This window comes from Ixodes scapularis, unplaced genomic scaffold, assembly GCF_016920785.2.
Source record: "Ixodes scapularis isolate PalLabHiFi unplaced genomic scaffold, ASM1692078v2 PGA_scaffold0__279_contigs__length_252992795, whole genome shotgun sequence".
Taxonomy (NCBI): Eukaryota; Metazoa; Arthropoda; class Arachnida; order Ixodida; family Ixodidae; genus Ixodes; species Ixodes scapularis.
Genome location: NW_024609835.1, coordinates 157,463,501 through 157,478,295, shown reverse-complemented (window position 1 = coordinate 157,478,295; position 14,795 = coordinate 157,463,501). Strand labels below are relative to the sequence as shown.

At 45.7% G+C, this 14,795-nt stretch overlaps 1 long non-coding RNA gene across 1 annotated transcript; it reads right to left on the bottom strand.

The window, feature by feature from the left end:
* Nucleotides 1-10,402: 10,402 nt before the first annotated feature.
* Nucleotides 10,403-11,763, bottom strand: LOC115316915. The gene is made up of 2 exons (XR_003917961.4): nucleotides 10,877-11,763; nucleotides 10,403-10,486 (listed from the first exon to the last, which is right to left on the bottom strand). It is a non-coding gene; the product is annotated as an uncharacterized LOC115316915 (long non-coding RNA).
* Nucleotides 11,764-14,795: the final 3,032 nt, after the last annotated feature.

Below are 14,795 nucleotides of genomic sequence, written 5' to 3'. Positions count from 1 at the left end.
GAGTAAAAGCGACGAAAGAAGTCAGTACTCTCACATACTTGGTGCAAGATATTTGTAGGATTTGTTTTGTACAACCTGATCACCTGAGGCCAAGATTTCAAAATGGCTTTGATGCTGAAAGGAGCTCGCCGGTGGATCAAGGTGAACCGGCAGTATCCATGGATTCAAATGACTTGGACTCGGAGCCTGAGAACCACTTTGATAGTCATGGCTATGACAAACCTTCCGTACCCGGTCCTTTTGTAAGCCACAGCTGGCGAAGAAGCAGGCAATCGGACAGGCTTACTGATTAACTGGTTGGCAGACCCAGTTGAAGTGGTGCTGTTGTGCTGTATATTTATGTACGTGTGTTTTGGATTAGTGTGGCGAAATAGAAAAAAAAAACTGAATTAATTTCTTCCGCTAGAAGGCCGATCCGCTACTTGTCTTCTTCTACAAAATAATTACCTCAACCATAACATTAAATTATCGGTTAAAACGTCTGCTCACCGAAACAAGGCATATACAAGTTATTTTCAAATATGTGGACATTTATTGCCCTGGGGCATGCAGCCGTCGTTGGTTTGGACTGGACTAGACTCGACTGTGGGCTGGACTGTTTTTTTTAAGTGAAATTTATCTCGAATTGTTTCTGGAAACATGAATTCAGATTGCAGATAAAAAATTATTGATAAAAAATCTTAAAATCTGATAGAATGCAGACAGATTTTTATATTCAAAATCCATACAGCGAAAAGTTTAACATGGAGGCTTAGTGCCCGCCCGCGTATATTTGCTCTCATTTCTTGCAGTAACCCGCCAGCGTCTAGATGTGGACCATTTGAAACAAGTACTCGAATGCACTATACCGTACATTCAAATGAAAACGTTGTTATTTGAGCACTTTGAAAGCGCCGTTCTTATTTTAAAATATTACAATGTCCGGATAGAATATGTAGCTATTTAATCAACACATAACCTTTGAAACCATGAGCGGATTTAATTAGGTGAACAGGCGTACGACACTTTATCTCACGGTGCTACATCTCACCCTTAGTAGAAATTCGACCACAAAGTAGTCACGCGCTGTCAAGATGTCTTTAGAGGCAGCCAAAATATTCGAAAAATGTGTAGTTCCTTTCTTCATGTCCGTCAAGGAAATAGAAATGCGAAGGCCCACCTGTGATGACGTCGCCCGGCTTGTAGTCATCTTTGTCTTGGACGAGACGGTAGCCTTCGGCGTGGCCCTCAGCAGCGCTCCTTGCAGTGTATCCGTGGGACGGATACAGCTCTTTGCAGGCCTCGTCGTCAGCTCCCTCAGGATGTCTTATGCAAATTGGAGCAGACATGAGGACCTAGATCAGCGACGTGGCTACCTTCACTGCCATTGCTCTTCTTTAGGACAAGAGGAACGCCTTTATCGGACAACGGAAGGCAAAACGACTTGAAGCATGACAAATGGATCTGACGTCCTTCCGGGTTTGACAGATAAGGCTTAAATCTTTCGCCATAAAAGTTATAAAACGGTGTGCGTTCTAGAGAGCGCAACAGTATCAGTGCGGACAGGCAATCGCCGTTTTATTTTCGTCTTCTTATTTTAATGTAGATGGTTGAGGGTGTTGGTTATTAATTTACAACAAGGAAAGAGGGCCATTAAAGACAAACAGACAAGACAACAGACAAGACATTAAAAAACTGGGATCAAAACTGTTAGTGCGGCGGAAAGTGTTGTGCCATGTTAGCACAGTGTCGTAGCGTTTGTTGCAGGAGTGTGTACTCACAGCTCAAAGCAGTCGTCCTAGTCGCTTTGGCCGCAAGGGACGTAGTCGTAGCCGATGCGCTCGGTGCAGACGTCTTAACCAGCCTTTAAGAAGAAAGGGCTTGGCCGTATGGATTCATTGATAGCTTTTGATATACTTCAGGCAACACGTTAACGTGGAACCCACGTACAACAATGAAAGAAAACCTACGAAGGTGGGTGTTTTAAGGTGTCAAAAGTTTGGACGTCAGCTGTTTTCGATATGGATGGAAAGGTGAGATATCAATGCATACGAATACGTGCTTTCGTCACCTGTTCCTGATCATGCATAGTGCCTGCTCTCAACACACGCAGCTGGCTCACTCTGCACTCTAAAAAAAAAGGTGTCGATTTAACTCTTTTTGGAGTGTAACTGGCTTGTCACAGAATCCACTCTTTTAAAGAGTAACTATAACTCTTCGGAGGCAAGTGTATGTTTAACTCTTCCATACAAGTGTTCATTTAACTCTTCTATAGAGAGTCACGCCAATACCTTTGAGAGAGTCAGGGCTACTCTTTTGATTTGTAAGTGTAAGTGTTACCTTCACTCCTTTGTGTAGAGTAACTATAACTCCATGACAAGTGTTGCCTAAACTCTTTGATGAGAGTAAATTTCACTTTTTTGTGTAGAGTGACTATAACTCTATCAGAAGTGTTGCCGAAACTCCTTGTTGACGAGTGAAGGATACTCTCCAGGAAGGGTTACCTTCATTCCTTCGTGTAGGGTAACTACAACTCTATTACAATGTTGCCTGAACTCTGTATTCAAGAGTTACGCGTACTCGCCAGGAAGAGTTACCCTCACTCCATCGTGTAGAGTAGCCACAACTCTATTAGAAGTGTTGCCTAAACTCTGTATGCAAGAGTTAAACATGTTCTCCGCGAAGAGTTGAATCCACTCGTTTGTGGAGAGTAATGACAACTCCATTAGAAGTGTTGCCTGAACTCTATATTTAAGAGTTAAGCACGCTCTCCAGGAAGGGTAGTTTTAACCTTATTGTGGAGTAAATACAACTCCATTTGAATTGTACCTTGAGTCCGTATTAAAGAGTTAACTCTGCTCTCTACCAAGAGTTAATGTCACATAGCAGCACACTTGAGCAGTTTGTATGACCCCTCCTTAGATAGTACTTAACTCTTTAATACAGAGTTTAGGCAACACTTGAATGGGACTGTAATTACTCTACAGAAATAATTGTGTACAGTAAGTACAGACCCATCGGATGTGTTCCTTAAACTCTGTATAAAAGAATTAGCACCCTCTTCAGGAAACCCTAAAATCTAAAAGCAGCTATGTACATGTTCACAAGGAGATGGGTGCAAAGGAAATGTGGAACTGCAGCTTAAAAATGACAAAATATAAAGCATGAGCCTGCACAGAGGCTATAGGTTCTCATAAAAAGTCAGCACTGAAATAAAACAGTAGAATAGATTTTAATAAACCAAAATTTTAATTTCAGCACATGGCAAAAAAGACAAAAACCAACACACAAATGTCCTCTGGTTAACAGTTTTTTTTTAACTTCGTGATCAAGTCTAAAGCCAAGACGGACTTTATTTGTACTTCAAACTAATGAAGTGCCCAATCACTGCGAGTGACTGGCTTGCTTTTTGACGGTAAGAAATATCGTCGACTCCGTGCGATGCAAGAACGAGCGCTGCACCAGCCCGTCACCTCAAAGGAGTGGTCCTCCAACACCACAGTTATGGCACTTGAGTCCTCTTCGTCAATTCTCGTCACCGGATAGGTCGATCGGCCGTGTCCCTCCTCCTGTGAAGAATGAATGCTTAAATGCAGAGTCAGCAATATTAAAAGAGAGGAAACAGCTCGCGAAGTGCTTTTAGTTAATACCAGTGCACTCATTTGCGAGACAATAGACCATTTTCGAAAATCCCAGGAGCCATTCATAGGATGCGCTCCAATAATTGGCTGGGGCTCACTTTCTTGCCGATTGAATAAGAGTCCCAACCAAATACTAAGGCAGCACTGATTGTAGCTCGCTCAGCCGCAAAAATCCAAAACCGTTCGTATCCCCTGCTATGAACACCTAAGAGAAAGATAAACCACACCCCTCGCTCTCTCTCTATTTGTTTCCTTTGTATGCAATAGCAGCCATAAGCGGTTGCATTCATTTATGGTATCCTCAAGTTTGCACCCCATCAGAAAAAGGGGGCAAGGAGAGGGGGCAGTTCCCCTCCCCCTTCTCCCTGACTTTTGGAACAATTATAACAGGCAATATGGGAGTGAGGGACAGAGTTTCGCTTCCTTGCACATCACTCCTCCACCTTCCAAACAGTAGCAAATCAGCTGGCCTCTGCCCATAGCGGTGCAAGACATAGCTTTATTATATAGACACAAGACTGAGGGGTAGGACAAATGCAATTTCTTAACATCTGCATTTGTCCAAGTGGCATACAATATGTTAGGAACATTTTTATAGATAAATTAGTGTAAACAACGTTTTGCGTTTAAGTGCGGACTGCCATATATTATAGCTTATTTCACAACTTTAGAAAGGCAGCTAACGAATGCAAGTAACATCTAAGCTTGGGGAGACCAATCATTAAATATTGTAACTACAGCTCTACAAGGGGATAATTCGCCATAAAGTACCATTGAACCTTAATAAAGAAAAAGTTGTGCCTACTAAAATTCACGAATTCTAAACAAAACAAAACAAGAAGAAAAAGAAATTTAAAATTAGGCCATACCAAGAACATACAAATTAAGATTGGCGAGTATTAAAATAACTGATAAATATGCTACATGTCAAAACAGAACATGCATCGCGGCGAGCTTAACTTCTACCACAACCGACACTACTAGAAAGTCAGCGAGCTGCTCATGTGTGCCAATTCATCGTGCTGCTGCGCAATAGATGTGGGCTCTATGTTTTTTATTGCATGCGGATGAACTGGTTGCACCACTCTGAATGCAGGGGCAGGCACATGCATTGAAAGGTCGAATTTAGAGCTATTTTTTTTCCACATAGTAGAAAGGTTAATCTATAAATTGCTTAGCCCTACTCTGGCAGCATCACAGCGTCTCTCAATCCGTCATCCAAACTTAAAACATGTTTATTGCAATCTCGACATTTAAGTTCACACCTATATTTCTCCGTTGATTTGAAAGAAAAAAAGAAACAGTTTTAAGGAATTGCGGTGTTTGCGGCGCAGAAATATGTAGTTATAAATGTACGCATATTGGGGGGGGGGGGGGGGGGGGGGGCCTTCTATATTTTTTACAAGTTATAAATCAAATCGCTGGCCTCCCCTTCAGCTCACCAGTGTCAAATGTACTTTTAAATTATCAGTCCAATAAATACCCTGTTATACAAACAAAATATGACAGTCCAACGAAACATGATGCTTCAATCAATAAATCACTCACGTAAAAAAAAAAAAAAAAACTTGCAAAGTAAAGACGATTAGTGGCAAATACGCTCGCATAGCGCAGTGACATAGCTGACACTCCACAACCACCCGACTAGCTGAATCTTGGCAAAGAAGGACTACTCAACGCCCCGTGCAATTCGGCTTTGGACATACTGGGAGGACTTTACTACAGCACACATCTACCTTCAAGAAGACAGCCATATTTTAACTGAAAAAAATGAACTAAATGACTTTAAACACGAAAATACCCAATCAGAACGTCTCTCACAGACTATTGGAATAAAAAGCATTTACAAATAACGCTGTACAGGACCTTTCAGGCCGATCGCTGTGGACTACACGCGGGACTCGTCGGAGACTCTCGGCCCAGAGTTAGACACGGTTCAAACGAATCGGATCATGACAAAACGTACATTACGTAGCAAGAACACATGTCCCCGATGGTCAAGAAGAAGGAGAGGATCCTCTCTTTGTCACTCACGTGCAAAAGAAAGCGGTCCGTCGTGTCTTCGGTCCGTCGAAGCTGGTGGTGACATGTATGGCCACAACAAAGGAAGATCACCGGTGTGTAGGCGCTGCCGAGAGAATATCCAAGGTCTTGACATTCCGCATGTTGAAGATCGCGCTTGGCAATAAACCATCGTTCTTACCGGTTCCAGTTGGGGAAGCGTGGATAAAAGAGATGCCGAGCCGGTTCACCCGATAAAAAAATATAAAAAATAAACGTCCGCTAAGCAATCAAATGAACCTAAACAACTTAAGAAACTGACACCACGGTGTCCTGATATGAGCATGTTCATCTTGCCATTCTTGAAAAGAGCTATCTCTGCCGGAAAAAAAACTCCATAAATTGCGAAGCGCCTCTGCCCCTTTCCAGTTCGCGGATGCGCGTGTTGGACATTGAGGGGACCGTCCCCACCGTCGTCCAGTCCCTACCTTATCGTTAGGCCTTGGTTCACGCGACTCCACTTTCTGTGAGTGTGTGTGTGTGCGCGCGCTTCGCGGGCTGGACTCCGTCACTCCTAAGCTGAAAGTAAAGAGGAAGCTAAGGTGTTCGGTGAGCCAATCGTACATTTGGCTTTAATCACATGATCACGCTCCCTCCCGTAACCACGCCGAGAGAGCGGAGCACGCGATAACTGGCATGGCGGGCTCGACGGTCCTCCGACACTGTCAGCTTAGGTATCAAGGGAGCCCTCCTCCTTCAAGGACGCGGACGCCGAGTCCCCTAGGCTCACAAGAGATTTGGAGGGATTAGTGATGGTGGGTGGGGAAAACGGGAGGGAAATTATTTTCTCAGCACCTTCTCTCGCCCTTTTCGAGGGAGAGATAGAGCTCTTGCGCCAGGCCGAGGGACCTTCGTAAGTAACCCGTTTCGAGGCCATCGGCGCGCCCCTCCACTACGCTCTTCCCTCTCTCGAATTCGTCGGTTTGTCTCAGCTGGTATTTGCTATCCGGGTAACCAAAAAAACAATATAGTAGAGATTGCTTACACATGATAACTCTAGAACAAGGGGACAAAAAGGAACTGACAGACACGAAGCACTGAAATCAACTTGAAGCATCGTCAAAAAAAAAAAAAAAAAGATAATGATAAATCAAATGTTTCCCAACGAAAAGAAAAGGGATGATATAAATTGCAAGAAGATTGTCGGCCACTTGGCGTTCCCTCAGAGCACCAGTGAAGCTAACTAGCTTATGCCTCAAAATAAACAAAACAGGAGAGCATGCGCTCAAAGAGACATGCACACAAACATGAAGGATGCGCCACATCGGTAGTCTAAAATATCAACGACATGTGGGCGGTCGTACGGGTGTAGTATTATAGCCCCACGTGCAGAATGTTTGCACACGTTTGAACCGCCGTTGTTTCATGTCATAACCTAATATCTTGAGGGTCTACAAATGACGGCATGATTACCTTCCACGCGCTCGCGTGCACACTAGCTGTCTCTTAAAGGGAAGATGGGGCACTTCTACATTTGAGAAAAAAGGCTTGAATTGCGTTCATTTGACCTTTAGAATAACAGATATCAAAATTATATTTCAATGCGACGCGCCGGAGAGCCACAAGAGCAATTTCAAAATAGGGCTGAAGCCCCGCCCCCCTAGCCTTGGGCAGCCAAAAGATCCGTCGATGACGTCACGGACAGCGACTGTCTTTCGCGTTTTTCTCGCGTTTAACAATACTTACGCAGCAAATGGTTTGGGTATTCGGGTTCACGGGGTAAAAATACACTAGAATTCACTTCTAACTCATTTTTTCCAAGAAGCTCCGTAGCTTCCCTTTAATTAAAAGCAGAATGCTCCGCCGTCACAGCGAGGACCAGGCCACATGATCTGGGAATTCGCGTCATGGGCTTCTGATAAAACTAGCCCTTTGAAGGCAGGGCAAAAGGGCGGGTGTCAGTCGTGGGGCATTTGATATCGGGTGCTTTCGTGCACCACCCGATCGCACATAGAGCATGAACTTTCTATAAAGCGGTCTTCTTTAGGTAACTTGGCAGTCCACTGTGATAAATGTTCGTACGACCCTTTGCTGGATAAACCACAGATTCCGGGCAAGTAGGAACAGAAAACAGAGGGGAAAAATTTCAAGGTGTTCAAAATCAGTGTAAAGGAAGATGACAGTTGCATCAGTGCGTCGTCGCTCGTTTCATCAAATAAGAAATTCAGATTCATTTGGCTTGAGGTATAATAAAGTGTGTATCAGTGGCGTAGCCAGGGAATTTTTTCATGGGTGTTTTTCTTTGCTTAAGCTGTTTGAAAGACAGAAAGAAAAGAAGAGACTGGGAAAAGAAACTGCCCAAACACAATTTTGTTTGCTATTTTCCTGTTTCTTAGACGACAAAAGTCCAACCTTCTTTTCCACCATCTCGTTCGTCCAGTATTTAAAAAAGGAGAATTTAATGTTAAACGACGAAAGAACGCAGTCAGAAAATATTATAATTGACTTCGAGCAAAAAAGTCTAAACAGGCTCACAAAAAATTACGGTGCGTGCACTTCAATGCGGAACACTCGGGTATCCAATGACTGAAAACTATGGAAAAGTGCCAGAGAATAGCGAAGTTTAGAATACGATTAAACACAAAAACTGCAATGCGCAGAGGGGCAATGAGTGAAGTGAATAGTGAAGCGTCACTCTCATTGCTCCTGCGCGGATCACATTTTTTCAGAAAATATTGTTGTATAGTCATGTTTTAGGCTATTTACGTTCTTCGTTGTTGTTTTACGAGAAAGTGTGAGAAAAATACCAGTTTCGATCATTTTGTGGGGTCTAAACATTTAGTGGAAGCCGCCGTCGGTCGATTGGAAGAAGTGAGGCCTGGTTCACACTTACAGCTAATGCGCTGTCACCGAAGCGGAATTGGCCGCGGCAATGCACAGGGGACGCTACGCCCGGCGGCCGAATACTTGCAGATTCGCCCGCCGATGCGCAAGTGTGAACCAGGCCTGAGAGTACCCTTTCCGTGCTGATTTGCATATTTCGGTGAATGTTCAAAAGCGCAGCCCCTATTAGCGGCGAGATATTTTGGTGACGCCCTCGTATACGGTTTCCTCTAGTGACGTCATTACCTTACCGACAACAAGTTCGACGGTGTTTAAAATTAGCATGGTGGAAGCTATTGCGCTAAGCAGGCGGGTTAAGCTAAGCAGGCGGGTTACATTAGGATACAAAGCCTCTAGGCAAATGCAAGTTGCCTGTACCGCCGAGACGCGCTACGCGGTGCGGTCCCTCCACATCTGTGTCAAAACCAGTACTTCCCCAGGAAGTGCATTTAACAAAACGAATGCTCCGCACAGGCCGCCGATTTAATCGAAGTCGAGGCTTGCGACATAGAGACCGACGTCGTTGGCCACAACATCGCTCTCGCCTAGGACGGACGATGCTGCCTGACGTGAATGTGCCGACTCTAGCTGTTGGAGACGGTGATGACACGCTTAAAGTTGTAGGTCAATAATCATTCTTAAAAAAAAGAAAAAAAAAAGAAAGAACGTCAAGAACGGCTTGGCTTTTGAACTCATTTTTGAAAAAGTTCCACGACTCACGTGCTGAACGCAAGCATGTAAACATTACCCACTTCGGCGATTAAAGAAGTCAACTAGATACGCTTTCAAACCAAGTGATTATGAGCATTACAAATATGCTTGAACAGTGCATATGCTGTCGCTTTTCTCTGTTGCTTCTTTTCTTTTTTTTAACGATGGGGATATTTGTGTTTGTGTTTTTTGCATTTTTGTGCCATATTGAAGCTAAATAAGCGCAGGCGAGTGAACCCTAAAAAAAAAAAAAAGACGGAGCAAAAAAAGAAAAAAGTGAAAGCCGTTTACAACTTCCTGTAACGCCGAATTGGAGCGCAGCTCTTGAGGAGGAGGAGTGGAGGGTATATTTCTCCTCCTCCCTCGTGATCATGCCTGCTGGTCCTCCTCCCCTCCTGCTCCCCCTCCCTCTCCTTTACCACCTCCTCGTCCTTAAGGTCCTCCCCTCCCCTCGCCTCCGCCTCCTCGTCTCTCCTCCCCCCGTCATCCACCTTCGTACTGCGTTCCTCCTTGCCGCTCAAGCCGGAAAGGGTCGCGTAAGAGCTGTGCTCTGAAATATAGAGTCAGGACAAATAATTTGGAGGGTTGAAATTTTATTGATTGGGGAAAAACCGTGGTGTATATTGGAAACTGCGTTGCATATCCGGCCAAGGTTTACGCTAATAACGTACAAAGCCAACGTACGCAATTGTTATACCAATGTACCTTAAAGTTTGCTCCGCGAGTTTCCAATTTACGTCCTGGATGAAAACCCCATTATTAATTTAACTAAACCGCCATGATCAGCCGCCGTGGCATGATGTTCAGCAGCCTCTCCAGTGTAGCAGCCAACCAGGACATGAAAAAAAAAAAGCATGTAGTTAAGCAGTGGGCAAATCTTCGCAGGGTTTATGCTTGACATCCACGCTTAGACAGTTGGAAGTTAAAATTCTGCCTACCTTTTTTTGTCTGCTGTGCGTAAGCAGCAAAACTTTTCAGTTCTAAGCTTACACGGGTTTCAAGGTGACGTGATCACCAGACTAAAAGTGTGATGGACACTGGAAGATGGGCACTCGGCCGAGTATAATATAAAAAAGAAAACACTTATAATAAGTGAAACAAGCGTAAAAAAAGACACTTTAGAGAAGCTACAGGCAGGCACACCATCTTAAACTTGATAAGGGACTTACCCCAAACATGGTGTTGTGATTTGTTTAGATCTGACGCAAGATGAACTTCAATACTTGATGATGAAACAGGGTCATGAAAGTCGTCACATGCTTGGAACACACCTATAATAAATGTAGGGAAGCCGGTCTGAACTGTGTTAATGACGTTTACAATGTTTTCGTCGAACGTCTTAACAATGCTGTCGGCCATGTTAAATTCGAATGAAAAATATTCAAGCTCTAGATACTTAGAGTGTGTAGTTCCAGTAGCAAAGGAAGGAAGAGGCCCCGAGCTATGACATTCCCTAAGTTCCAAATGTGCTCCAAGCAAGGGGGGGGGGGGGGGGGGCGGGGGCGAGAGAGAACGGAGGGGTGGGTATGCCCCTCCTCCTCATCCGTACTCTCTCGTCGTCCCCTTCTCCTCCTCCTGTGCTCCTCCTCCTCTTTTGAGGTATCTCAATTTTGCGATATACCGCACTGAACTATGTAATATATTGTGGTATTTTTGCTCACCGCTTGTACGGAGAAAGGGAATATACTTGTCAGATCTGGAAGCTCCAATGTGATTTACGATTGATGAGACCACTTGCTTGCACAACACGTATCTGGCATCTCCTCTCCTCCTCCTCCTCAACCTCACCGTCCTCCTCCTCCTCTTCGTCTTGTACGACTTGCACGCTCCAACTGATAACGAAGCTGGTAGATGCTCCTCCGAGTGGCCCGCCTAACACCTCTCAAGGTACGCAAGACCGTCGGAGGGAACAATTTCCCAGCTTTCGTTCTTCTCCTCCTCCTTTCTTCCTAGCGTGCAGTGCATATCGTCGCCAAAGTTCGGCGTCCAAAATCCCCACAATATATACAAATATAGAGCAAGCTCCTCCTATACTGGTGCTTTAAATAGCACTCTTATCCCAGTCCTTGATTGTTATGAAGGAAGCCTTGTGATCTGAGAAGTGGCAGGATATGTGTTCCAGGTGATGGACCAAAGGCTGATTTTGAAAGACGAGGTCTATGCACGTGTTTCGAGAGGTCGTCACAGCGGTGTGAGCTGTTACGAGGGAGAGAAATGGGAGGTTTTCCTGCATAAGTGGTATGAAGTTCTTATCCTTCTTTAAGTCTGCATTAAAGTCCCCCACTACTAACATGGGTGTGGACCCACGTGTGCTTAACGCAAGTCGCAGAAAATGCACGATATCTTTGGTGAGTGCTGTAGGCGAGATATACAGAGCCACCACTACCAAGCCGTTGTCGAACTTGGCGCCACAAAGTTCTCCAACTTCGTCTGACGTTCCAAATATCTCGATGGGTACGGCAGACAGACCCTTACGCACGTAGATGGCCACCCCTGCCGCTCTGTTGTGCTCTCTACTGACGCCGCAGCAGTACTGGTAGTCCATGATTTCTACCGCCTGTTTTGGATCCATTCACGTTTCCGAGAGGCAAAGTACAGATGCATGGCGTAGGACGGGGTCGTGGTGCACGTCCTTGGAATGCGCCGGCAGAGAACGAACATTAAGTGCGGCGACCGAGAACAAGTGCGGTTGCTTAATCATTGCGTAGCACTTAGCAGTGACAGTTTGGAGTTTGTGTGACTGCAGTCGACGAAACTCATCAAGTAGTACCCTGTCGGGATTGGGCTTGCGGTGGTAGAACGTAAAGTCATTGTCCACATTGGTGAGGTAGAGCCCGTTGATGTCTGTAGCACGACTCAGTGCCACGTATACCAATTTCTGTGGATGACTTTTGGCATACGAGTACACCACGTTTTCATACGTGCCTCCCTGTGATTTGTGAATGGTGATAGCACTTGCTTGCACAACGGGTAGCTGGCATCTCCTCAGGGATATCCTTGACTTCTTATCAATGACGCAAGTGACTGTGCGTCTTTCGATAGGTGTCCAATTTTGCTGAATATTTCTGTCGAGTGCCCGTAACTGCCGGGATTTTGCGGCCGCCACGGTTCCAATCGCAATTTTGGAACCAAGCTCACCGAAATGCAGCCAGATGCGTTCCGGCTCTCGGAGCGTATCGTATTGTATGTACTGCAGTATTCCAACAGAGCCATTGACCAGACCATCGGAAACATCGACATTGAGTGTGAGCATATATGGTTTTCCAATGCATAGCATTATATTAGCTGGCAGGTTTCCGAGTTCGGCCTTGGGCAGCGTTTCGGCCTTGCGCATTGCCTCTGTCTTTTCCTGCATAGACCTGAATCCAACGATTGTGTCCCGTGCCGGACAAGCCACACAATTATCTTCGGTTGCAATGGCCGTGTTCGTATTGTAGTAGTCCGATTCCTTGTTGGAGTAGTACAAGCGGATGCCACCGGGACAACACGTTTCTGCTTGTTGTTGCGTGACGAACCGACTCTGGATCAATGCGATTTCTTCGGAATCCAATTCTGCACCGTCTCCAATTTTGGTAAGTATGGTGGAAAACCTGAGATCGCTTTGCCTTACGACCTTCGTGAGGACAAAGTATGACAAATGGTGCCATGCGATTTCCGTGTTAAACACACTGGTCGTCTTGACGTGCTTGAAAACCTCGGCGGCACGAACGGGGGGAAGCTGGCGCAGGTCTCCGCAGAGGATGATGTCTAACCCGCCGAAAGGCTCTAGATATTTGCAAGTGATGATGCGGAGTCGCGAGTCCACTTTCTGAAGGATGTCGGCGGACATCATGCTAACCTCATCGATAATCACGCACCTGACGTTCCTGAACGCATAGCGGAACGTGTTCAACTCGTTGTCCCGGAGTCCGCCATCCCTATTGATGGTAAGTCTGAACGCTGCATGTACAGTTATTCCACCAAGCGCGACCGCCGCTTTTCCAGTTGTAGCACAGGCAACATAGGCGTTTACATTATCTGAACCAGCAGGGTTGCAATATCTGTTGTAGACGTCCATGATGAGACGCAGTACAAATGTCTTCCCACATCCAGCCACTCCCGTGAAGAAGATTTGTAGTGGCGGAGAGTCCGGTATAGTGAGTCTATGCACGACTTCTCGGACGATCTCGTACTGCTCCTCATTCGTCTTGCGCATTGTGTCCAGGTATTGATCTCTGCTCATGACGTCTTGGCGCGTGCACACGGCGGGGCACTGCTTAAACGGGGCATTGGATTGGACCATACCGATGTCTAGGAGATCGGAGTCGTCGTTTTCCATGGCCATCGGGTGCAGTCTCACATCTGGGAGCTCAGAAGTGGCACAATGTTCCCCGTCATTTGACTGGAGCATGGAATTACAAACGGCACGAATTTGCTCAATGTCTACGTCACTGTGGTACCGTGCCTTGTTCTCTAGAATGACGTCGATGTTTTGCTCATACAGACGCTCGAAACAGTTTTGGTCTAAGATGTCAACTTCTTTGCGGAATGGATAGAAAAGCAGGACATGTTCTCGCTTGAAGTTGACTGAATCGTCTACGGAGTAACCGCGGTAGCGAAGTATCCGTCGCTGATTCCTCTTTTTGTAGGTATATATGTTGTACTCGGTAGCGAACTCTGCTAGAGTAACAGGTTCCAATTCGGGAATGCGGTCTTCGTAGCGCTCGATCATCGTCCGTTTCCATACATCAGTGCTTGATTCTACTAAGCCTTCCTGCGCCATCTGTGCGTTAGACTTCCGAATGCGCGTCCTTTCCTCGGGCCATGCAGAGTTCACGAAGACAACTTTGCGACTCGCCTCCGACATATCCTGGTTGAGCAAACACCATGCGGCCTCCTGTGCGGACAGTTCAATGGCATTCAACATTTTCACACCTAGATGTCTCAGTGCCTGAGAATAGGCCATATCCCCCTTCTCCTTGACAATTTCTTGCACTGCTCGATTGAGGTTCGACATACCTCGGTTGGCCTTGTTTACATATTCCACCACGTAGGCAGCACACGCGTACGTGTCGAGGACGATCTGAAGATCCATGTTAGAATCGAGAATTGATGCAACCCGAAGGAAAAATCCATCAATGTAACGCTGTTTGACAGTCAATGTTTTCTAGTGGACCGCTGACTGTGCCTGACTGTACGTCAAGCATGTCTGATTGGCCAACAAGTTACTCTGACCTACAGTCAAACTCCAGTCAGACTCCGCTTGTCGGCTTTCTGATGGTTTCCTTGTGGCAGTCGGCCGCCGCGAAATGCCATCAGGATGTCTTGGTGGCGATTCTGATTGTACATCGATTGTCTCTGACTGTACGTCAAAAAGCTTTGACGTGCAGACAGACCTACGGTCAAAGGAGGTAAAGTTCGTTCGGATACCACTATTTCGTCAAATATACGGATACGTAAAATCATCTATGCACGAGAAAACGATCTCGGGACGTGAGGCCATAGAACCGCTAATGTTAGAAATACGACAAGCAGGGCACCCGACAACCCTGATCAGAAGCCCGCCGATACGCAGAACGCGCCGCCGACGCCGCTTCTACT